Source organism: Perissodus microlepis, chromosome 2 (genome assembly GCF_051167445.1).
Source record: "Perissodus microlepis isolate ML-2025 ecotype Zambia chromosome 2, ASM5116744v1, whole genome shotgun sequence".
In the NCBI taxonomy this organism is placed as follows: domain Eukaryota; kingdom Metazoa; phylum Chordata; class Actinopteri; order Cichliformes; family Cichlidae; genus Perissodus; species Perissodus microlepis.
Window position 1 is genome coordinate 30,607,169 of NC_140462.1, and position 24,917 is coordinate 30,632,085.

The 24,917-nt window shown below is 38.5% G+C and overlaps 1 protein-coding gene across 2 annotated transcripts in view; it reads left to right on the forward strand.

Annotated features, from left to right (window-relative positions):
* The window catches only part of lingo2 (leucine rich repeat and Ig domain containing 2), a 202,242-nt gene that overhangs the window by 102,700 nt on the left and 74,625 nt on the right, over positions 1–24,917 (forward strand). For both annotated transcript variants that reach the window (XM_084907545.1, XM_084907554.1), the window contains exon 4: positions 11,343–11,429. The gene's annotated coding sequence lies outside the window, so the exon portion shown is untranslated. The remainder of the gene's footprint in view (positions 1–11,342; positions 11,430–24,917) is intronic.

Consider the following 24,917-nt stretch of genomic DNA (forward strand, 5'->3'; position numbering starts at 1 on the left):
ATAAAATACAATAACAGAGACTATTGTAACTTGTAACTTCAGCCAGAATTATATTACTTTGTTTTGATTATCATATTATCAAAAGAATGTTTATGAAATTGGGAAGTTCATTACCATGTGAAGGCAATTACCTTCCAAACTACTAAGCATAATATCACGACCTCGAGTTTAGAGGACACGAGGCTGAATTGTTTACATGTTTGCTGACATTTGTTTGTTGTCAGAATAAGCCAACTTTTTTATGAAGGTTTCGGCAAGTACTAACTGTTAACTGTACCTTTGGGTATTCAACATTGGACCACTGCCAACTTATCATTGCATGTTAAAGAAAAAAAAAGCTTAGCAGTTAGTTTGTCTGACTTTATGGCTGTTTACACTCTATCCCCATTTACCTCCTTTGAACCCAAGTCTCCACAAAAAGATCACAACCTAGGAAATAACAGTGAGGGAAGCAGGGTGAGCTTTTGATGTCAACTACTTTTATTACCTTTATTATTTACTGAGTCATTACAACACTAAATTAGTTTAGTTTAGTGAATTGGTGGAGTGAAGGGAGTAAAATAGTTAGAGTGCAGGTCCTTAGCAAAAAAAAGCCCCAGGTTCAGTTTCACGTGACTATTCTTGAGGAAGACACTGAACTCTAACAGGCTATAATGAGAATTCTTAGCTCACGTTAACCCTCTCTATAGAGATCAGAAACTGACCCTGCAGATAAAATCTTGACCTCTGCTTCTTTCCTTTGTAGATAATTAGGCAGTTGCTTGGTATTAATAATAATCTTCTATCAGCATGGAAAAGGGAAGAATGATTGTGGCATAGAATAAAGAACTGTATGTTGTTTTTGCTGTGCCATTCTGTTTGTGTATCCTCATCACATGTTACAGAAAATTGACTGCTTGAATCATAACATACTGAAAAATGTATTAGTACATTTTGTTAGGGTGAGAGATGGAAAAAAATCATCAAAGATTAAGCAACATGCAGTAATTTATTTTGTGTTGCTTGGATAGCAGGAAAACCCTGAAAAGACTTTAGCTACTTGACTTTATTGCCAATATACACATTGTCTCTTTAGTTTTTTGATGTTTCATCAAAGATTTAGAGATCTGTCAGAAACAGTTCCTGATCCATTCAAACTGAAAATGACAATAACTGCACAATTATTTTACACATGCCGTCTTTACTAGCTGGAAATATCTGGCTATAATGAACTTGTTAACAGAAACTTAATTCAATCTGAAAAAAAAGGGAGAAAGAAAATTCCCATATGACCAAATCATTATTTTACATTAATATACCTTCAGATACAGAGGAAGAAAAAAAGGAACTGAGTGACAGACAGATACACAGAAAGAAAGACAGAGAGCTTTTTTCCACTACATACATTTTCAGAACACTTGAACAAGTGATTCTCGATCCCGGCGTGCCTTACCCTGCCACTGCCATTACAGACGCTCTAAAATTGAATATAGATTTCAGTGAGCAAGGCTGGTGTGCCTGATGAATCTAAATTTGCTGCTGTCTATATTTCTTAGTCACTACTATGGATAGCTCAGAGGGAGGCAGTGAGAGGCCTATGGCTGCTCCTGCCAAACTGTCAGTTGCAAGTGTCAAATGATGATTGGTTCCTCATAAAAGTCCATATTTATCCCAGACTAATTCCTGCCTTACATCATTTAATCACCAATATCTACGAACAGGAACAGATAGTGCAAAGATCTGCTTTATTTCACAACAGTGGCAATTTAAGAGAAAAGGAAACCCACAAGATGACAGTTTCTCCGCAGACAAAGATTGTAAGAATAGTTTACAGTAGCTCGAAGGTGGAACAAACGTACCAGAGCTTTCCCAAGGGGAGTGGAGGTGCCTTGCCTCCTGTTTACCTGTCAGTCTATTTACAGCAGGATTTGAAGTACTCATAAAATGAAACAGGACGCTATTGTTCTGCAACTCAGCGCTCTTCTTGTCTTCCCATCAAAATGTTACTTTGTTAGAAGTGCCAATTTTTTAATCAAATTTAATTGAACATAACTGTAAATCTAGCTCTGCAGTTAGTCATCCCTCACCATTCATGCATTTAATTTAGTATGAAAATTAACCTACTTTCCTTGCCTTAAGTTTCATAACCCCTTCTATTAGAGTAAGTTTTGTAGGGACTACAGAAAGTGAACCTACTAGGATTTGAGCAAAAACAACAGTAAGACACTGAACTAAATTTTGCAGCAAATTAAGTATCACATTATGTACAAGGGACTATAAGGCATGACACACAACATTTTTGGATACGCAATACTACTTTTTAACAGCTTAATCTTTATCAAATGATAATCATAATTGTGTTTCACTAATGTTGCACGTGTTTTTTTTTTATTCTTTATCGATATCATTCTTAACTTTTAAACTTGTCATTTTAATAATGAGGCAGCTAAATGCCACAAATGCTGTGCTAGGATCAAAATAAAATAATGCAAGAGTAGAGTCACAGCATTAACAATTAATTATTTTTGGAACTGAAAATGAGTAGAAAACTGCTTGCACTAAGTTCAGTCAGATCCAGTCTAATTACTTTGTTTTGTAAAAGCATTTCGCTGTCATTGAAAGAAATGCTAATGTATTCATAACAAAGAAAGAATAATGAAATAGAATTTAAAATTCCAGATCTAATTACAATTTTGTATATTAATTTATTAAGAACTACATTTTGCAGAGAAGTTCCAATTTGTTTCATGCATTTGTTATTTTATCAACAATAAAGTCAACACAGAACTAATCTAAACCAGCACATACCATGTAGCACAAGCTTGACTCTCTTACATACTTATACACGAGCCTGTATACCTGGAGATACTGAAATGCTCAAAGTAAGGGAAAATAAAATAAATGCATAATAAATAAATTCAGATAACAAAAGGTTACTGCAATGCACATTTCGACATAGTCAAAATGACTTATGAAGTTCAAACTGAGCATTAGAATGTGGAAGAAAGGTGATTTAAGTGACAGTGGAAATGACATGCTTGTTGGTGCCAGGCAGGCTAGTATTTCAGAACCTGTTGATCTACTGGGATTTTCCAACACAGCCATCTCTAAGGCCTAAAGGGAATGGTCTGAAACACAGAAAATATCCAGTGAGTACCAGTTCTGAATAAAGATGCCTTGCTGAGACCAAAAGTTAGAGGAGAATAGCCAGACTGCTGAAGCTGAAGCAAAATTGGACAAAAGAGGACGTTGACTGATATAATGTGTCTCGCGGTGCAAAATTCAGATTGTAGAGTCAGAATTTGGTGTAAACAACATGAATGTTTCAGGCTGCTCCTGGTGGTGGTGGTGGTGGTGTGTAATGACATGGTGCACTTTGGGCTCCTTAGTGCAAATTGAGCATTGTTCAGATGCCACAGCCTATCTGAGGATTGCTATACCTGTTATACATTACACCATCCACCCAAGCCATTATTTACAATCTATCATAAGCTGCCACAGTAACATTCAAGTGAAAAAGACTAAACCGAAACTAAACTTTTACATATCAAAGTATCACACTCTCACAATACGCTTTTTGTTAAGTACAATTATAGTCTTTTGCACAAAATGTCAAAATATGTGCTCTGCACTGTACATGATTGAATTTTGTTCCTTAAAAATAGAATACAGATAGGAAAAAAAAACCTTCAGAGTCAATTTCATGATGGCACCAGGGGGGTGAAGGAAACAGCAGAGCTTTCTAGTGTAATTAGAGTAGACATGCTACATGTGTCTGTGTATGTTGCCGCATCTCATTAGGGCGAGGCATGGGCCACTGAGCCAGCTAAGAGGAATGGATAGGGAGCATGTGGCGGTGTAGTTTGCTTTACCACAAACATAGCCTCTCTGCTCTTTATCTTTCTCTCAGGAGTCGCACAGACACCCCTTGAGTCAGGGCCAGTCAAAATGGCTTCGCTTGATGCAAAGGCCTGTAAGGAGCCTTTTGTCAAAATGAATGCACAGACACAAAATGGCTTGTCTGTGTCTGTAAATATGTGTATGCACAGTATGTACAAAAAGCACAAACTTCAGGGTACTTCGGAAAATGGAAATCTTATTGAGATACGGCACAAAATGTAAAAGGACAATTAGCTTAAGTTTTTAGTTATGTAAGAAAGTTTGATAATGTCTTTAAACATTGCATAGACTTATTTGTTTATCAATGTGGCTTCCAGCCATCTGCTGTACATCAAAGCACAAAAGTAATTTTTCCTCAGCACAAGTGTATCTCTTCTCTTTTTTACTCTGTTGAAAATCCACATCAATACTTATTAAAGAGATAAAACACGTTTATCTCATTTGTGAGCAGAGTGAATTGTGTTTGGACAAATTAAAGTTACAGTTTAGATTTGTAACTTCTTTAAGTACTGCTTGTGTTGGCACATTGTTCTAATGTGGATACATGGCTGGTAAAAAGAAAAAAAATACCCCTAATTCCTGAAACTACTCATCAAAGATTTGACAAGATTTAACCAATGGAATTTATTGAGTAGCCCAGCCCTTGATAATATGAAATATTATTGCAATATTTTCAAGCCACAGCATGCAGCAAACCAACAGACAGTTTGAAAAATCAAAGCAGGTCTGTTGCAATGTGATTGTTAGGGCTCTAGCAGAGGTGGAGGCACAGCAAAATGTTTTAAATGTGAGCAACATTGAAAGATGATGAAAAATTACAAAATACATTTCTAGTATGCAAAGTTTATAAAGATGAAGTTTATAAAGAGCCATAATCTAATATAAAGGGTGAGGCAAAGGAGGGAAATTATGGCTGCAGTACTGTATTCATTAGGTAAAGTCTCTCATAAAGATCATCATTTTGGCCTCAGCACTACCAGTAGGAATGGGAGGAAGGAAGAGCTATTGATATTATAGTTACCGTCAGTTCAGTCAGAGACACTTACAGGAACAGATCTTTTATTAACCAATGTGTATGTATTATGTTATATATTATATAATGCACAGTATATTAAACTGTAGGTCTCTGCGAGGAAGCACTTAATTATTCTGAGCAAGAATTACAATATTGCTGAGAGCTAATCCCTGACAAAAAGTACTATTCCTTCCTGATCCTCAACAACAGAGTCACTACAATATGCCACCATTAATACAGCAAGCATGTCTTTAGTAATGAGATCCTGTGGTATAACTTAAATAATAATATTCATTGCCCTTAGATAAACAGGAGGTGATATCGTGATATCATATGAAATAATATGTATTTTACAATTAAAACAGTCTCTGCCTAATGTGCTTTCATACAAGATTTCTGTAAAATGCATAATCTACTGTAGAGACTTGTTATACCTTGAACATTAGCCTTACCAATGCAAATATACAGATTTCAAGTTAATATAGAAAGATTCAGAGAGAATAATAGCACAAATCAAATCACTTATAATCATGTAGAAGCCATGCCTAATGTTTATCATAAATTGAATATGAATAACAGCACAACACGAAGGCTGCATCAACATCAAGCAAGCAACCACAGGAAATTTCAGTCTAGGCTTGAAAAATATATGTGAAAAAGTGTTTCTTTGTTAAACATATATTCACATATATATTCTTTTTAACAAGAGGAAGCACTCACGGTAGTAATGAAAACACAAGAGCTCAGTTATAGATATTTGTAACAGAATTATCATCATCATTATTATTATTATTATTATTATTATTATTATTATTCAATGAGTCTTTACTGGTTTCAGATTTTCTTTGTTAGTTTTCGCAGCATTATATTTTTGACACAACTCTGGTCTGTCGGCATATGAACAAAGCTATAGTTATAGACCATTATAATCAAATAAAGTATCTTTCGCAAAAGTCAGAGGTGTTATGAAGACTCATGTCTTTGCTTGATTTCACCAAACTTGTCACAGCAGAACTGTTCAGACAATGTTTTGTATTTGGCATCATCTATAAAGGAATATATTCCTTTATTGCTTATCTTCCCAATCTGAAGATAAATATCCGGTGTTTACATTTGGTCGTACACAAATGTCTTAATCATCCAATGAGAAAAAAGATCATTAACAAAGTTGTTTAACAATTAATTAAGCGTTCAGATGCATTGTAATGATATTCATGTTAAACAATGGTAATAGGTTAAACCATGTCCATGTAGAGGACTGGGTTGATGGGTGCAATTTAATGGCTTGCATTAACTTCTTGTAGTGCCTTCCACTCACATCTTTAGTTCCCTCATTGTTTTTTTCTACCTTCATTGGAGCAGACCAACTTCTTAATTGGCATAATAATGTGATTAATTGCTTTCTTGTCACTGGGCCCACTGCGTTTTGCACTGTAAAGAAATATAAATCAACTGTGTATTTACAAGCAATCAAATGGCCTAGATTGAAAAGAACATATAAAAGATGCCCAGCTGTGCAAAGTAATTGGTTCTGCTTTATTAACTGTATATCATTAGTTGAAAGTAAAGCCCTTTGGATTGGAAAGATGAGTTACTTTGGCATGCGTTACACTTGTCAACTAAACTGTAAAATAAAACATTGTATAATAATGGGCAAGTCATTGAAATCACAATCAGATTTTATTTTGACAGCTATGTTGCAGATACCTGGAATTGGGTCCCGGCTGTTAGTGCTATAGCAAGTGACAGTGTATACAAAACAATATATTTGGGCATTATATTACACAGAAGCAACAGTATATCTTCTCTACATCTAGATTTCTGTTTTTGTGTTTATTTATTTTTTGTGTTAACTCTAGCCTTGCATTGTCTAACACAACAATAATCGATTAGATAAATTAAAGACTCAGGAGTGAGTTTAGCAACAGTGGCTTTCCAGTTGATTTTGGACATTACCTTAATGGTGGGTGGAGGGTGTCTGTTCTCAGAAATTAAAGCCTTACATTAAAGACCATAATCTTAAAATTATTTTTACAGAAGTGCTGTTTTTGAAGGTTATTTCTGATTTATTAAATCATAGTGTGCATGCTATTCCATTCCCACCATGAGCTAGTCCTTGCTCTTAAAAATAATCCACTTGCTGATAAAGACATTTGAGGTTGTCATTTATCAGTAAAATGGGAAGGCAAACAAACATCTCATTCTCCAATCTGTCCCTTACCATTTCCCATATACAAAATAAAACACCAATTATCTAGACCTGGGCATGGTAGTTAGGAACAAATGCTGATGAAGTTCTGATGTCTATAGCAGCATCCAGGTGCTCTTGCATATTAAGACATTTTATGGTCTCATAATTAAAGAGAGAAGTTAATGGCATGATCAGTGTGCATCTTGATTCCAGGTGGCAAATGGCGTGTTAATGCATCCTTGTGAATCAAAGCCAAGTTTGTTTCAAGGGAATTGCTGACAACTGTCACAGGGTCTGCGGCTGACACATTGTCAATGGAAAGTTATTAAATCCACTAATGTACAATGATATACTCAAATTGTGATTCTGAATTTAAATGATTTTGTTTGTTATAGGCAAAATGAATATACTGGCCTATAGCAAAAATAACACAATAGAATGGATAATGGGACCTGCATAGTTGTGCACTGGCCCTATGCAGAGCCTACACACAGTTTTGCAGGCAATTGCCTCCATGTTGTTTCTCTGTACTCTCATGAAGAGGCACTGTCACAGACGAGGGCTTGTGTTGCTTTTGGTCCTTTGGAGATTCATTAGGAAAAGACCAAACTTATGAAAATCTTGAGATCCCTTTCCTGGTGCCTCAACATCCACTTGCATCTTACTTCAGGTGACCTCAATAGGTCACATGATAGGGTGAGTCAAAGTCTCACAATGGTTTTACCTGAAACCACTCGCACCTTGTTTCACCTTGGCCCATGTCATAAGGCACATGTAATAATGGATCAACGGCTGTCTTGGGACAACCACCATTAGGGTTTCAATACCTGGCACTCTCCACCATGATAAGACTGCTATGACCTGGATGACTGAGAGCCTACACAGACAACTTATGACATAAAGCTAGAGTGAAACCGGGTATTAATAACCATGAAAAGTCTCTGCTGCAGCCACAGCGTGTGCTTTTCCTGATTTATCTTTGATTTTTTTTTTTTTTTTGCATGTTTCCTTCTAGTAGTAGTAGCTTAATTTCATTCCCTTTCCTTTCCCAGCCCACTATTCAACCAATCAGCATTTGACCTGTACACAGCCTCGTCCATATTGACACACATAGGTGTGTGTGTGTTGAAAAGGCTATTGAGTCCCAAAAGATAAATATCATTATTTAAGTATTTCAAATCTTGACTTGATGAATATAAAGTGATTATCAGAGTTCTGTCTGTACCTGTTCCTCAAGTATCTTTAAGGATATTACGTTCAGAGCAAAAGAGCAAAACAGAACTGTGTATAAAAAAGTTTTTTTTTTCCCTAAAGCTAGTGTCGAAGGGTACTTAACCCTCATCCTAATGACTAGGGTATGTGTAGACACAAGCCACAGCTTACAATGTTTGTTAGTTGTTTTGTGTGTGTTTTTTTTAAATATATAAATCATTTTTCCCCTTTATTTATTTTAATTACTGTCAATGTGTTCTTAATGATATGACATCATTATGTTAGATTTCTGCTTTGATTAGTGGTTTTTAAGAATGCAAATGTCATGGGGTCCCCAGGGGCTCCAGTAAAACGCACCCAATTCCACCTGTATAGTTTTAATAGTAAACTATTTATTAAGTTAATGTTTCCCGTTGGCCCTATCACACAGTGCTGAGGTAGGTAGGGTACCTCTGCCAGTCATTGTAAAGAAGAAAAGCTCCATTGCTGTCATTCCTGGTGGGTGTTGGTCTCTGTCATGGGTCTTAACAATTTTAATCACAATACTTAAAGACAGAATTTCTAGGCTCAGTCATGAGGTGGAAGGTGGAGCATGTCAGGTGTGGTGGACTCAGGATCTTTCGCAGATGATGTAGTTCTCCTTGTTTCATCAGGCAGTGACTTGCACTGAGGCAGTTTGCAGCTGAATATGAAGTGGGTTGGATGAGAATTAGCCCTACCAAATCTGAGGCCATGGTTCTCACCCAAAAAAAAGAATGGTGTGTGCACTCTGGATCAAGGACAAGTAGCTGCCCCAGGTGGAGGATCTTAAAATTTGTCAATCAACAAATATGATTGAATTGTGGATTTGTGCAGCATCTGTAGTGATGTGGACGGTGTACTGGTCTGTTGTGGTGAAGAGAAAGCAAAGCACTTGATTTACTGGTTAATCTTTGTTCCTACCCTCATCTATGGTCACAAGCTGTAAGTAGTGACTTAAGCAATAAAACTGCAGATACAAGCGCTGGAAAAGAGCTTCCACTGAAGGGTGTCTGGGGTCTCCCTTATTGATAGAATGAGGAGTTTGGTCATTCTAGATGGGCTCAGTATAGAATTGCTACAGACAAAAGGTCCTTCTTTTGTCACCTTCATTTGTTTAATACCACGTAAGAACAATAAATATATAACTTTCTGTTGTGACCCTCAAACTGAATGGTAATGTAACAGCACTCATTTTTCACTTTTTCACCAAACGAAAACATCATTACTTCATAACCACGTCTAATTGTCTGTAATGCTCGCGACGCAGGGGGAACAAATTTTGTCGGGATACCTACCTTTGCATAACACCTGGTTTGGCAGCGTGTAGCGAGGCTCCACATGCTTTCAGTGTGAACTCCAGACTGCCGACAGGTCTAGCACACAACAGCCGCTCTATCACGTGACGTATACTGCTCCGATGTGCTCAGGTCACTACCTGGGTTATGCCATGTCACCATGAGATAGCTGAGGTGGTTTGAGTATCTGAACAGGATGCCTTCTGGATGCCTACTAAGTGTGGTACTTCGGGCATGTCGTAGAAAGCCCCTGGTTGTGTAAATAATTCTAAGTAAATAATTTTAAAATCTGCTATCTAGCAACAATGATAAGACTAGATGCTGGATGCAATGAAAAAGAGGAGCCTTTAGTATTGTTTGACTATAACATATTAAGTTTATTGAGAGATTTAGATCAGCATCAGGCAATTAACCTTTCACTCTGGAATGTCAAAGACTAGCTCATCTGTATTATCAAGAACAGACAAGAAGAGGATTATTATGAATTCAGCAAAATCATCCTTTCAAAACCCATCAATATTCTGTGGCCATTGTGAGGAACTGGGTTCAGGCTTAACGAGGGGATCCAAGGGATAAATGATCAAAAAACAGGACAGCTATTGTCCTTGAACTCTTAATGGCGTACTAATAGTGCAGGGTGTCAAGAGTGATTTTAACAAGAGTGTCCTGAGTAAAACTTTTATTTAATCTCACTGCCTTTGGACTTGGAGTAGATAGCTCCCTCCCTCCTCTCTCTCACCCTCTCTCATCATCAGCACATTAACAACTCAGACACGCCTATTGCATAATCACTATCCTTTGTGTTTCCTTCTGTAGTTTGGATAAGGGGACTCATTATAGAAGGAAAGTAGTGAGAAGGAGCCAGTGTTCATTTTGCACCACATGCCGTTTATTAGGAACTTAGAAATTCGAAACATTCTGAAACAGATACTTGAACAGCAATCCATGTACCCACGTGCACGACACAAATCCCAACTTCCAACTTATGTACTCCATATCAAACTGAACATCATAACCAAATGCATTTTAAGAACTATATATATATATATATATATGTATGTGTGTGTGTGTGTGTGTGTGTGTGTGTGTGTGTGTGTGTGTGTGTGTGTGTGTGAAATGACTCAGGGTCTGACTCAGTAAACCGAGGCTTCACATTTTTCAACATGTTAAAACAACATAAAAATTTTTTTTTAAATGTCAGTTTAAAAATACCTTGTCTTGGCTCAAAAGTATTAAATCTTTAACATTTTTTGTCACAAATCCAAGAATTGTATGTGCACAACCTCATTTGGATGAATCTCCAACCTGTTCTCTCCAAGTACATGAAGTACTGAACACATAAATATGCCACAGACAGGCAAAGACAATTTTAGGAAAAACTGTGAAAGCATTGCTGTTCCTAGGAGATACAAAGCTTGAAACTGAAAATGAATGTAGATTCAGTTCTTTATATGTTGTTATATTTAATTTTCTCACTACTGGTTAAATGATTGTTGTTGTTTTTAACCCCTACTTTGTGCTTTATTTTTTTCACCACTCATTGAAACATGCTGCATTATGTGACAGTTTAATAACAAAGTCCAAGGCATGATGTATCCACCATCTAATTTGATGTTTGTTGGTTTGTTTAGGGATTTTACTTTGGAAATGGTGACATTCTAGTTACTGATTGTCACTGTGGTCATAAACTTAGCCATGATTCATGGTTATATTTTGTCCTTTTTTCTAGATAAAACAAGAAAAACAGGGACGACCACACCAAAAGAAGAGAGAAAAGAACAGGCCATGGCTGCGGGGATGATTGCTTCTCAAAGTGGTAAGCAGCTAGCCTCAAATAGGCTCTGCATACTTTTCACTGCAACATACCTTTCTCTTTCATAGCGATTCTATCTTGATTTTTCCACAGTTAATAAAATATGTAAATATGCAAGAGTATGTTCAAGTTTTCTGGCTACAGCCAACAATTTTTGGTGTAAAATCTTCATCTCAGAACTCATTTTTGATTAATTTCTTCACTAAAAATGTGAACTTGTGCATCTTTTGAGTGGGATATTTGAAGAATTTGGTGGTGCGGTCTGTGAATTAAAGTTGTTCGACTGGTTAAAAAAAACAACAACAACAACAACAACAATAACAACAGTTTCAGTTTCCAGGTTCTACAAGATTATCTGCCTTACATAAGTGTGATGGTTTCATTGTTATTTGATAGCCAGCATGTTGTTAAGCTAATTAATTGCATTTGTCAGCACATTTTACTAATATGCTTTGTTTACAAGTTGTACCATATCAAGTTATTATTAATTAGTAATTTTATGCACACTGTTCATATCATATACGGTTTTGCCATACTTTCCATATCATATTTAGTTTAAGTTAACCCTTTAAAGCCGGTTTTGCATAACCTTTTTAAAATCCCGGTAGCACTGCAACCACGTAAGCTAGCGCAATAATTTTTTTTGCATATGAAACCAGAGCTGTTGTATCTTATGCCATCAGCTTGTCCTAAGTCACAGTTTCCTTCCACAGATAGCTTTGCAAAAACTGCATAAAAGCACTTGCAGCAACAAAAACATAATATTCCAGAAACACGCTTTGCCGATCCGATCAGCTGTTTGTAACACTTCCTACGTCCATCAGCGCGAACTATCGCATGTCCGCCATGACCTGCCCGAAACCGGAAGTGACGTCATTTTGCAGAAATCTAGTTTTTTACCATTAGGGCCTTATGAGCCTATACTTGTGTTTGACTTTATGACTTTCTGTGTCATTTCTGGGATGCTTAGGACTCATATTGCACTGCTGGAAATAGTTTATTTTGATGCATATGCTGTTTTGTTTTGCAAATTTGCATTATAATATTTATTTTCGTTTTTCCTGCAGTATATAAAAATTGGTGTATTTCAAAAATAAAACTATGAAGACACTTAAAATAAATTTCCTGTGGTGGGAAACTATTTTGTGCAACTTTTTTGTATTTACAGTTTTGAGGGATAAGCCTCTTAAATTTCTCTAATTAAAAATATATGTTAAAAAAACAAAAAACGATTTTCAAATTTTTTGTAGTTTATTGCACTTTTTTGCAATTTATGTAATTACTATGCACTTAATGCATACATATTATTAAAATTTGGGCTATAATGGTTGTATTGATGTATATCAACTTGAACTGCTCCCAAAAATGGCACTACAGCATGTAAAAATATAATATAAGCTCTGGCGGACTTGGTTCTATGGTAGGTCTTAAAGGGTTAAATTCACATAAGCAATGTATTATAGTAGTGACATTATAGTTTTGGTAAGATCAATAACTGAATAAAACAGTTTATTCAGTTGTATTTGCCCATGTTTCTGTCATTTGTCTCAGTGACACTGCACAGTATTGTTTGCATCAAGGTCTAGCTCAGCCTTTAACTGACCTGGCTTCTATGTGCTCTGTCCAATTTGATTTCTGGCCATAACAGCTTGTGTCAACAGGAGCTTTACTTCAGGAAATGAAATTTTAGTTTTAGATTATTTTATTTCATTTTGAAGGAGAATTGGCCAACCATGAAAAAAAAACTTGTAAGTGGTCTTTGCAAGGTCGGGGTGACATGAGGTGTTACTGTCTACCTGCTAACATTTTGAACCTCCGCAGATGATTTTCACCCAGTCCTTTCAGCTCTTTGTCATTCCCACAAACCTCTTGTTGTTCATTAGTCATCACTGCATAGAGCCCAATTTTAAATGCGACTCTACTGAGTCTTCAAATCAATATGCTTGTGCTTTGACTAAAAAAGTATGCCATTGTCCTATTTAATGGTATTTACCCTAAAGAGCTTTATCTATATAGGCACTTTTAGCTTTGTGACACTAGACTTGTTTGTGTCCTACAGTTTAATTTCCATTCTGTACTCCATGTCACCATGGCAATGTTCAGTCAGTGTCCCCTGCTACAGCCTCTCTGACCATTGAACCACAAATTAATGGTGAATAATGGCTCAATTCCCCATCAATGCTGCCAGGACAAACAGGTCAACGCAGCAGGATATGTCCCATCTGAGAAAAAGGTTTTTCACTGTCAATCTGGGTTTTTGCTCACGCTGAGAGCATCCTTTAAATTTACAATGAGTCTGTGAATTCTTCACAGCTTCTGAGACAGCACCTATGAATCATAAATAATTTACAGTCATGGATTTCTGGTACTGTGTGTTTTTTTTTTTTTGCGGGTAGTGTAGGAAAAGTCATTCAAAGGTTATCCCTTGGCTTGTGTTCTTATTTCCATGTGTCACTAGAATGCTAAATGGTCTGTAAGTTAAGCAGTTGTTTAGTCATGCGTGCACGATAGCTATTACTATAGACTATATTTACTATGCTGAATCATTGTAAGATAACATGCTGCAGTTAGACATATGAGAAATATGGCTATATAGGCAAATGTTCTTTGTGTCGATCCAATTTAGTTTATAAGGTTGTTACAGATGTGCAAAACATGAGATCCATTGTCATTAGGCTTGACCCCTTAAATTCAACTGAAAACTGATCTGTCAGTTTTACTTCTCACTACTTCATATATTATAAAGAATATTGGTTTAAGAAAGCAAGTCATTACACTTAGATTTTCACCCTTCTATTATTAACTAGTTGGTTGCATCTGAATTTCTCAAATGTGGCCCTTGCAATTGAGGCATGCAGTTCTTTTGTGTGGATGCAATATTGACTTTTATTAGCTGTAAACTGAAACATTATTGATTTCTCTTTTTCTTTCTCTTGTAGACCTAGAGAACAATGTTGCACTCTTTTAAGTCACCAGACAATAAAGATGATCCAGACAGCAATAGTCCTTGTGTGTAATGCATTAGTTGAGTTTGATAGTCTATACTGATAATATCAATGCAAAAGGGGCAATAAAGGCTATTTTTTATGTATGTTTAAATCAGTGCATTCCCTTCAGTCACGTTTGCTTTGCCAAACATGTTGCGTGCCGATCCAACACTTTTTAAGCCAATTCCATTTTTCATGCTACAAAAAGATAATCTTGACAAGAGTTTTAATTTACAGCTGACTCCCCCTGCCTGTAGCAGAGCTTTTGTCAGAGTTTTTATAAGAGTATGTAAATTTGCATGTGCATGTGCATACAGTCATTTATGGCATGCACACATACTTGTGTGTGTGTGTGAATATGTTTGCGTGCCCAAATTTGAATGTAGGCATGGCTTTGTAGGAAAATGCATCTGCAATTTTGTTTGATGAGAGAATGAGGTAGAAAGGCAGAAGACGTGATGTTGTGTGACGGGATGGGAGTATGCAGACAGATAGTGTCATTCCCTCAGTATCACCATTAAATCTTAATCTTCTGGCCCCTCATGGGAGGAGCCAGCCATGCATGGGACTGTGTTTTGCATCTAAATCAAGATGTCTTGTTCTTTCAGAATACTTCATTGAGACAAAGTTTGATGTGTCTGTTTTCAACTTCCCATACATCTGGATTCAGTAGCTGATCATCCAGCTGTTGTTGTTTATGCTAAAGTCTTGTTAAATGCAATTGCCTCATAAACTGTAACATCTGTAATCAATTATAAAGAAAGAGGGAAACTAAAACTCCAGAGCAGAGCACTAAAGTTTTTATTCCTGATTGGTTTCAGCATGTTGCATCATGTGGGCTCAGTACTTGTGGCACTTGATTCCACAAGCTAAAAGTAGACAATTATATATTAGATTCAGAACATCCTTTCTTTCTAATAGTGGCTTAATGCCACCTTCATCATATTTCCACGTTGATCAGTTTCGGTGGTGTACCGGAACAAACGTTGCTCATTAGACTAGTATTGTCTCGACTATTAATCATTCCAGCTTTTGTAGTAATATTCTTTCTGCTTATTCTAAACTTTGGATGAACTAACTTCACACTTTCAAATTTCTGCTCCTTTAAAAAGCTACAAGATTATTACATAGAAAATCTGTGTGGAAATCACAGAAGAGACAGGAAAACACAGTCTTGATATCAGAACTTTTTTTTTTTTTTTGCCTGTCCCATTTGGTTCTTTAGCCGTCAGAATTGTTGTCTGAAGACCAACAAGGATACCCAATGGATTTATTTTGCCAAATGGATCATCATGGCATTGCCGTATTGGTCCATTTGATCGACCTTTGTTTTTATTATTTATTTTATTTTATTTTCAATTGTTACAGACGGGACAGACATGAGTGAGGGATAGGAAAGGGAGAAAGAAAGAGGAAGGAAAAGAAAAACAGAAGGGGAGAGGGACAGTGAGAAAGGGAAAAAAAAATAAAAAATCTCCTGGATCACCTGTTGAGAGAAAAAGAAGAGAAAACAAGCAAAAAAAACCAAAGCAACATACTAAACACAACACCATCGCATTAATCTAGCTAAGTGTAAACAGCAGTAAATACTAAATATTGAATATTGTTGTGCAGCACGCAGGACAGACAGCGCACAATGTGCTTTGAAGTAGCAGCCAAGAAAGGTGTAATTTAAGTCTACGAACAGTGAACATCCATGTGCACAACTGTGTGGATCAGCGCGCTTGTATTCAAATGGTTTCCCCATGTAATGGTCCGCAAGAGGATGTAGAGAGCCATAGCCCCGTCCCCCAGGGCATGAAGCAGGCATGGAGGAGATCCAGGCCCCAGACATCCAGAGGCCCCAGAGTGCGAGAGCCCAAGGAGGACCACTGGAGGGGCATCCGTGCCACCCTCATGGGAAGGGCTGAGGATCCCCAGACGAGGGGTCACCCAGTAGCCACCGAGCAGAAGCTAGAGGGGCCAGCACCGGCGCGCCCGCGGGCTCTGCCGGCAGCCAGCTGTGCCAGAGTGGACCGAGCCGCAGGCCCAGAGGCCGGAGGCCCGAGGGCCCCCCGCGCCCCGGAAGAGGCCTGACCGAGCAACAGGCGCCAGGCCCCACCAGGTAGCCACCGGGAGTGAGCTGGTACATACCTGAGCGCCCAGCCCCGGACACCAAGAACCACCAATGCACCGACCCCTGAGGGCATCAGTCACCGGCAGGGAGTGTGGTGAGGGGAGATAGGCCTCCACACTTTGGAGGGCCTGGGAGTTCCCAGAGAGGTGGAGTCTAAAACCCGACCTGACATATAGACACAGACAAACAGGCACACACAGACACAAACATGCATTCCCACCCTCATGCACACATATACAAAAACTCAGCACTCACCCAACGTAAGGATTGACATAAATGGACATGTACACACAATCACACTCCCCAAACATACTCTATACCCCAGGTCCAGGTACCCTCGCCCCCAGAGGGGGAAACGGCACCAAGACCCAAGAGATGTTACCCTTCACCCCGGGGTGGAGGCAAGCATGTCTCCCCTGCACCCTGGTGACACACCCGCACCCCAAGGCCCTACTTGTGTGGGTGGGTGTGGTGGAGCGGAAAGAGGGAGGTAGCCGGGGATGGGGAGGAAAAGAAGGGAGGGGAGGATGCCCCTCCCTAGGGCCAGCTCCCCCGCTGACCCCAGTAGGCACCCCCGTCCTCTGGTACCCACCAAGGCAAGGGAGCCCAGGCCCATCCAGACCGGGGCCTACAGCAGCAGCACCGCCAAGCCCCACAGGACCCGGGGCAGCCCACCCGACCCCACCGCAGAGGAAACTGTACCCACCTCAACATTCAGTCATCTCCCAGACTACACAAGACAATAGACACCCAGGTTAAGTTTATTCTCCACCTCTCCTATGTCTCTCCCCCACCTGCAGAGTGGACTCCTGCAAGGATGGAACAACCTCCCTGCCAGTTGAAGAGCCCCCCAGTTAGGCCGATGCACAAGAGGCCCCCTGCGCCAGGGCTGAGCCCCCATGCACCCACCCGCCCACAACCTCGGCGACACATCGACGAGGACCAAAGCCCCCAAGGCCCAGCCAGAGCCCCAGCACGGAGGCGAAGCACCCCCGAACCCCAAACCCCCACGCCAGCCCCGGATCCACTCAGGGGCAGCCAGGCCACCAGGCCAGTAACCTACGTCCACCAGCACAGACCATCCTCCAGCCCCGCTGCACGCAGCCACGAGGAGAACAACCTCTAAGAGCGACCAGAGCCACTAACCAGGTTATGAACACAACCCCCGGGTTAAGCCCTCCAGGGATAACGTCTCTAGGGGTCCTCCAGGCGCCCTAAGCCCGTCCCAACCTCCACATCAACCACAATAGCTAAGGCGGGACCAAACCACGACCCCCTACCCCCGCTAGGTGATGGAGCCGATCAAAGGAGCCCAGAGGGATTGATCTAATGTGGTGGCAGAGGCTATATCGAGACTAATGTGATCTATTAGATGGTTTCTATATTGGCTAAAATTAAGATTATTTTTATTTTTCCAGTTCATGAGGACCATTTTCTTGGCGATGCATAGGGCAGTAAAAACCATGTGGACTGTATTAGTTTCTGTAGTGACATCATCCAATTTTCCCAACAAGCATACTAAAGGGGAGGTTGGAATTTTACATTTCAGACACTTTGATAAGTCTTCACATATCTCATGCCAAAACTTCTGCACTGGTGGACAGAGCCAAAGAGCGTGGATGTAATTGTCTGGTGTATTGCCTTGACAGTGTGAGCAGTTGTTGGAGGATGTAAAGCCCATCTTGAACATCCGATGACCTGTATAGTGCACTCTATGTAGTATTTTGTATTGTATTAATTGCAGACTGGGATTTTTAATCAATTTAAAGGTTTTTAAGCAAATCTGAGACCAGAAGTTTTGGTCTAAGCTGACTGATAAATCTGCTTCCCACTTTGCAATAGGAAGGGATATTGATTCATCTATTTTAGAAAGTGTTCTGTATATTTTAGATAATAATTTGGGGGATTTAAGAGTAAGAAAATGTACCGCACTTGGTGGTGTTTGTAATTCAACTTGACTGAGGTTAAATTTCTTTTTTACTATGGATTTAATTTGTTGATATTCTAAAAATCTTTTCTTGTTGATCCCATATTGTGTAACTAGTCTATCAAATTGAATAAATTCTGTTCCCTCTAATATATGTTCTAAGTATTTAATTCCTTTACAACTCCATTCTGGGAAATTAATCATATTATTGTTTTGTAATATGTCAGGGTTGTTCCAGATAGGTGTACATTTGCATGGGATTAATGAAGACTCCGTTATTTTTAGAAACTCCCACCATGCTGTCAGAGAAAAGCTGATTTTGATGCTTTTAAAGCATTCATGTCTTTTGATGTTTGAGCTAATAAATGGTAGGTCTGAAATCTCTAGACCATTGCATAGTGCCTGTTCAACATCTAGCCAGGGCTCATCTAAGAAGGTACATTTTAACCATTCTGAGATGAACTGAAGCCTGTTTGCTAAGAAGTATTGGTGAAAATTAGGCAGATCTAATCCTCCTCTATCCTTGGTTCTTTGTAGCGTTTTTAAGCTGATACGCGGGGGTTTATCTTTCCAAAGGAATTTAGAAATATATGAATCCAGAGATCTGAACCAATCTTGTGATGGTTTGTTAGGGATCATTAAAAATAAGTAATTTATTTTTGGCAAGATCATCATTTTTATAGTGGCGACCCTTCCCATGAGTGATACGGGTAGAGATTTCCATCTAGTCAGATCGCCTTCTACTTTCTTTAGAAGTGGGATGTGGTTTAATTTAGTTAAGTCTGAAAGCTTAGGAGAAACATTAATACCTAAATATTTAATATTTCCAGATTGTAGTGGGGCAGAAGAAGAATTATGGAAGGAGCAGTTAATTGGAAGAACTGTAGATTTTGGCCAGTTAATTGAATAATCTGAAACTCTTGAAAACCAGTTTATTAGAGTAATTACCTCAGAGAGGTTGGTTTGTGAGTTTTGCAGAAAAAGCAACACATCATCCGCTTAGAGACTGATTTTATGTTCTACGTTCTTACATTTTATGCCCTTAATTGTTGTAGCCTGTCTAAATGCTGCTGCTAGAGGTTCGATAAAAATTGCAAAAAGTGAAGGGGAGAGTGGGCATCCCTGTCTGGTGCCCCTCAGGAGACAGAAGCTGGAGGATGTCTGGTCATTTGTTCTGATACGAGCTGTTGGGGAATTGTATAATATTCTTATCCAGTTTATGAAAGAGGATCCAAAACCAAATTTGTGTAAAGTTGCAAATAAAAATTTCCAGTTAACTCTGTCAAATGCTTTTTCTGCATCTAGAGATAATATTATGGTTTCAATGTTTTTATTGTATGAGTAGTCTATTAAATTAAGTAATCTACGAGTGTTTGTTGAGGAGTGCCGACCTTTTATGAAACCAGTTTGGTCAGGATGAATTAAAAGGGGGGTTATTTTCTCTAATCTTTTTGAGAGAGCTTTGCAGATTATTTTAAGGTCTACATTTAAAAGAGAAATTGGACGATAGCTTGAGGGAAATAAAGGGTCTTTGCCTGGTTTTAGCAGGAGACTAATGTTGGCAGAATTCATATTTGGTGGTAGTCTGCCATTTTCCTCGATTTCCTGCAACATTCCGTGGAATACTGCTGCCAAAATTGTCCAGAATTCTTTGTAGAATTCTGCAGGAAAGCCGTCTGGACCTGGAGCCTTATTATTGGGCAGACTTATCAGGGCTTCCTGGAGTTCACGTGGCGTCAGTGGCGAATCCAGTGCCATTGCTTGACTGTCTAGTAATTTTGGAAGAGTTACGTTGTCAAGAAACAAATCAATTTAATTTTTAGATGGGTTTATTTGTGGTGAATATAAAGTTTCATAGAAATCCCTAAAAATGTTGTTTATTCTTCCAGGGTCATATATTGTGTTCCCCGATAAATCTTTAGCAGCACATATAGTTGTTTTTTCTTTATTTATTTTTAACTGGTTTGCTAGAAATCGACCTGATTTGTTACTGTGTTCAAAATTCTGCAAGCGAAGTCTTCGTACAAGGAATTGTGTTTTTTTATTAATAATTTCATTTAATTCTAGTTTTGTTTTGCATATTTTGTTCATTATTTCTTGATCTTGGTGGAATGCGTAGGCTTCTTCTAAGGATTTGATGGTTTTTTCTAATTCCTGAATATTTTTGTTTTCTTCTTTCTTTTTGTGTGATGGGAAAGAAATTATTTTACCTCTCATCACAGCTTTCCCTGCTTCCCATAGAACAGAAGCAGATGTTCCGGGAGTGTCATTAAAGTCTAAATATGAAATCCATTCCTTTTTAAAATATTTAATAAAGTCTTCATCTTTAAGTAGTGATGTGTTAAATCTCCAGTTTTTACTTGGCGTAGTATTATTCTTGTGCATTCGTGTTAAAGATACAGGAGCATGATCGCTGACAGCTATAGGGTGAATCTCAGTGTCTGAAATGTCACTCAGCAGTGAGCTGCTGACCAAAAAATAATCCAGACGAGAGTAGGAGTGATGAACATGTGAGAAGAAAGAATATTCCTTACTGTTGGGGTGAAGGGAGCGCCATGCATCGCAAAGGCCATAGTCGCTCATATACTGTTTGATTATATTTGTGGACTGCCAATTGCGCTGAGTTCCTGTTGTGTTGAGCCTATCCATTTCTTCATTTAGTCTAAAGGTTGAGGTCGCCTCCAAGAATGAGTGTGCAATCAAGGTGTTCAGAGAGTGCACTAAAAAATCCGTGGAAGAATGAGGGTTCATCAACATTTGGACCATATATACTTACAATACATAGTTTTTTGTTCAATATTGATAGTTTAATAATTAGAAATCTACCCTCTGGATCTATAACTGTATCGAGTACTGTAAAATTAACATTTTTATGTATTAAAATTGCTACTCCCCTTTGTCTAGAATTATAACAGGCTGCAAACACATTAGGAAACTCAGGTGTTTTAAGTTCGTTTAAACCTGTGACAGGTCTGTGAGTTTCTTGTAATAAAACAACATCTGCCTGTAGTTTTTTAAGCTGGTTAAATATCTTTAACCTCTTTCCTCTGGTGCCAGCTCCATTTACATTCCATGTGACAAACCTCAGCGTGCCCATAATTGTGTGTGTATGTCTAAAGATGTATGCTGGGTGTTTCGTTTAGGCGGGTGGAGAGAATGTGGAAACATCACTTGTTTGTAGATAGAAAGAGAAAAAAAAGTGTGGTGAGAGGCTCCATAAGTCTGACTATGTGTGTGAATATTCACTAATATGAACAAGCGTGGCTTGCGTATGTGTCCTGCAAGTCTGTGCGTGCTGTGAGGCTGTTGTAAATGTGCTGCCGTTGAGCGCATGTGTTTGCGTGATCGTGGTGTGAAAATATGGAGAAATAGAGGGTGTTGTTTGTAGGTGAGTGGGGAAGTAGGTGATCACAGCAGTGAAAGACAAGAGAAAGAAAGAAACCACATGAACTGTGAGCGACAACAAAAAAAAAGAAAAGAAACAGAAACATTCCAATTAAAGTAATGACGGAGGGTGACGGTGTTATATCTGCTATGACATCATACTGATATTACTAGGTTAAACCCATGTTAAAGGAGAAAGTGTGAATGAATAAGAAAAGAGTGTAGCGGGTTCTTATCTGGAGTGCAGTCAATATAACCACGGTGTGGTGCCGGGGTCGCGGTAGAGCTGTCCGTCCACGTAGAGGCGATGACAGCACGGGAGCCTTTCTGGATGAAGCTACGTCGAACTGGGAACAGGACCTTGCGTCGTTCTAGGATCTCTTTGGGGAACTGGTCGTTCACGCTGAAGTCCGTTCCTTTCAGCTCTCTGCCGCGACTCTTCACCTGTTCCTTCTGTTTGAATTGACCGAATTTGGCCACAATAGGACGTGGTCTCCCGGTCCGCGACCTCACGCCCCCCAAGCGATGCACTCTATCGAAGTCGATGTTCTTTACGGTGTCCTCCGGCAGCTTCAGGTGGATTTTAATGAAGCTTTTCACCGTTGCCTCCGCGTCCTCTCCGGCAGATATCAGAACTTTTAATAGGAAAGGGTATTGCCTGTAAATCACCCTGAAGATACCAATGTATGTTGTTTTTATATCATTAACATCAGATATAGTTCATATCATCAATACATTGTAATATTGGATTGAGGTAAATGCTTTGTGCTAATAATTAAGTGGCTGTTTCAACTTAGAAATCATGAGATTTATTAGGCATTCACTTTAAGAAAAGCAAATTATTAGCAATACTTTGAGAATTACAGTTATTTCATTTTTATGTATCTGTCCTTTTTGTCCTTGAAATAGTACCTATGGCTGTGGATTTGAAGTGTTTGTACTGCATATAACCTTTGCATAAGCCCATGAACATTCCCAAGGTGGGTGATTGTGACTAATTCCTTTCTATCATAAAAAGGAGATTTTAAATGCAGCAACTAGCCTTTATTATAAAGGGTACTGTTTCCACACATCTCAGCAGGAAGTGGCTTATAGGTCTTTATTACCTCCCTTTAGGACCATCTTCTCATTTAGGATAAGAAGTTAGCCTTAGTTGGGACATGCATTTCAGGATGTCTTCAGTGTTACTCTTAAACATACTTACCTGCCACATTTCCAGGTGACAGGAGAACTCTGGTGGAGCTTTTATATTCAACTGACACAAAAAATGAGTGTTTATTCATTGGTATTAAAGAATCTGTGTTCTTTTTTTGTGTTCTCATTGTTTTCTTTCTCCAACGAAGTAGTAAATTTTCCCCAACATCAATTTCGATATGGTATTATTAGATCTGGCTGCACACTTTCAGATATGAAAGTGAAAAATAATCTTTGTGAAAGAGGAAGGCTTCAATAGCACATTGACACAGGGAGAACACAGCAAGGAGACTGGTTTGGAGAGCTAAAACTGTTTACTGCAGACAGGGATAAACCAGCAAGCATGCTCAATTCCTTTTACTACACCAACTTCTGATTTATTCTGGATAATGTTTCCCTTTTTCTTTCTCGCATAGTTTCATCTTCTTTTCATTTGTGGACAATGTAATTTATTGAATTATGTGTGTGAGACAGTATATCGGAAACAAGAAAACACATGAGCTGCCTTGAAACATCAGTGATGACTTCAGACTTTTAGAATTTCTATTGTAAATAGATAGCCTCTTAAAGCCTAAAGATGACACCTAACTCAAGAAATGAGCCAGTGTTGTGTCTATACATAACAGACATAGCCAAGAACCTACTAGCTCGTACTAACCTTGAATTGTTTAGATAGCCTGTTGCCATTAAATATTAAGATGGTACGGTAGGATAGCACATTTTTTCTTAACCTTGTATAAAGGAAAAATGAGTAACTGGATTGTTAATTAAATTTATTAAAGATAATTAATGTAAGCTATGAAAACCTTTATGTCAAAAAATAAATTTTGTGCCACCAGTACTTCTGGAGCCTACATGACATCTTTGTGTTAATGGATTTGCCATTTTTTAAATACATCTGTTATTTCTTATTGTTTAGTATGGCTAACCTTCCATTATCCTCTGACACTGTCCTCCAAATGCTATTATGGGGGTGATTAGGGAAATGCCAGCAGTGATCAGAATTTTTGGCCTTGATTAGAGAATATTCACCCTTTTTGTTACTGTCAAGAATGATCAAGAGGAGACAACTTTTGCTAAGTGAGTGAACGTGACTGGGAGTGTCATCATCATCTCTTTAACACAGCAGCCCCCGCATCTGTGTGAGAACATATTAACATGCTGGCACACTGTCATCCCCAGTGTCCTACTTAGACCAGATGGGCCTTATTCAGGTCTTTCAAAAAACACAGGCATGAAGGGATCTTAAATGTCAGCCTCAATATCACCAAAGCCATAATTAAGAATGCACCAGCAGAAGGACATGCACTTCTGTGGCCTAACTAGACAGACAGACTGTGCCATATCAAAAATCTAATTAATTAATTAAAAGAAATAATTACGGGGTGAACTGTCAAAAATTCCAAACAGTTTAGCATCAAAGGACTATGCAAAAAGTCATATCTGTATGTAGACTATCAGTGTCACCATTCTAACAGAAATCAGAGGGTCAAAAATCAGTCCCATGAAAATGTATTTTCCCCCTTCTTGATTTCTTACCTCTAACATATTTATCACGCATAAATCTTTTATATAATTATCAAAATTATTTTAATATTAAGCAGAGATGACCTCATTAAAAACAATGTGTAAGGTAAAAAAAAAAAAATCCAAACCTACCTGGCCCTATTTGAAAAAGTAATTGCCCCCTAAGCCTAATAACTGGATATGCCAACAGCAAAAACTGCAATCAAGCATTTGAGATAACTCGCAATGGCTCTTTCACATCGCTGTGGAGGAATTTTGGCCCACTCTTCTTTGCAGAGTTGTTTTAATTCAGCCACACTGGAGAGTATTTGAGAATGAACTGCCTCTTTAACATAATGCCAGCCTCTGTGTTTCTG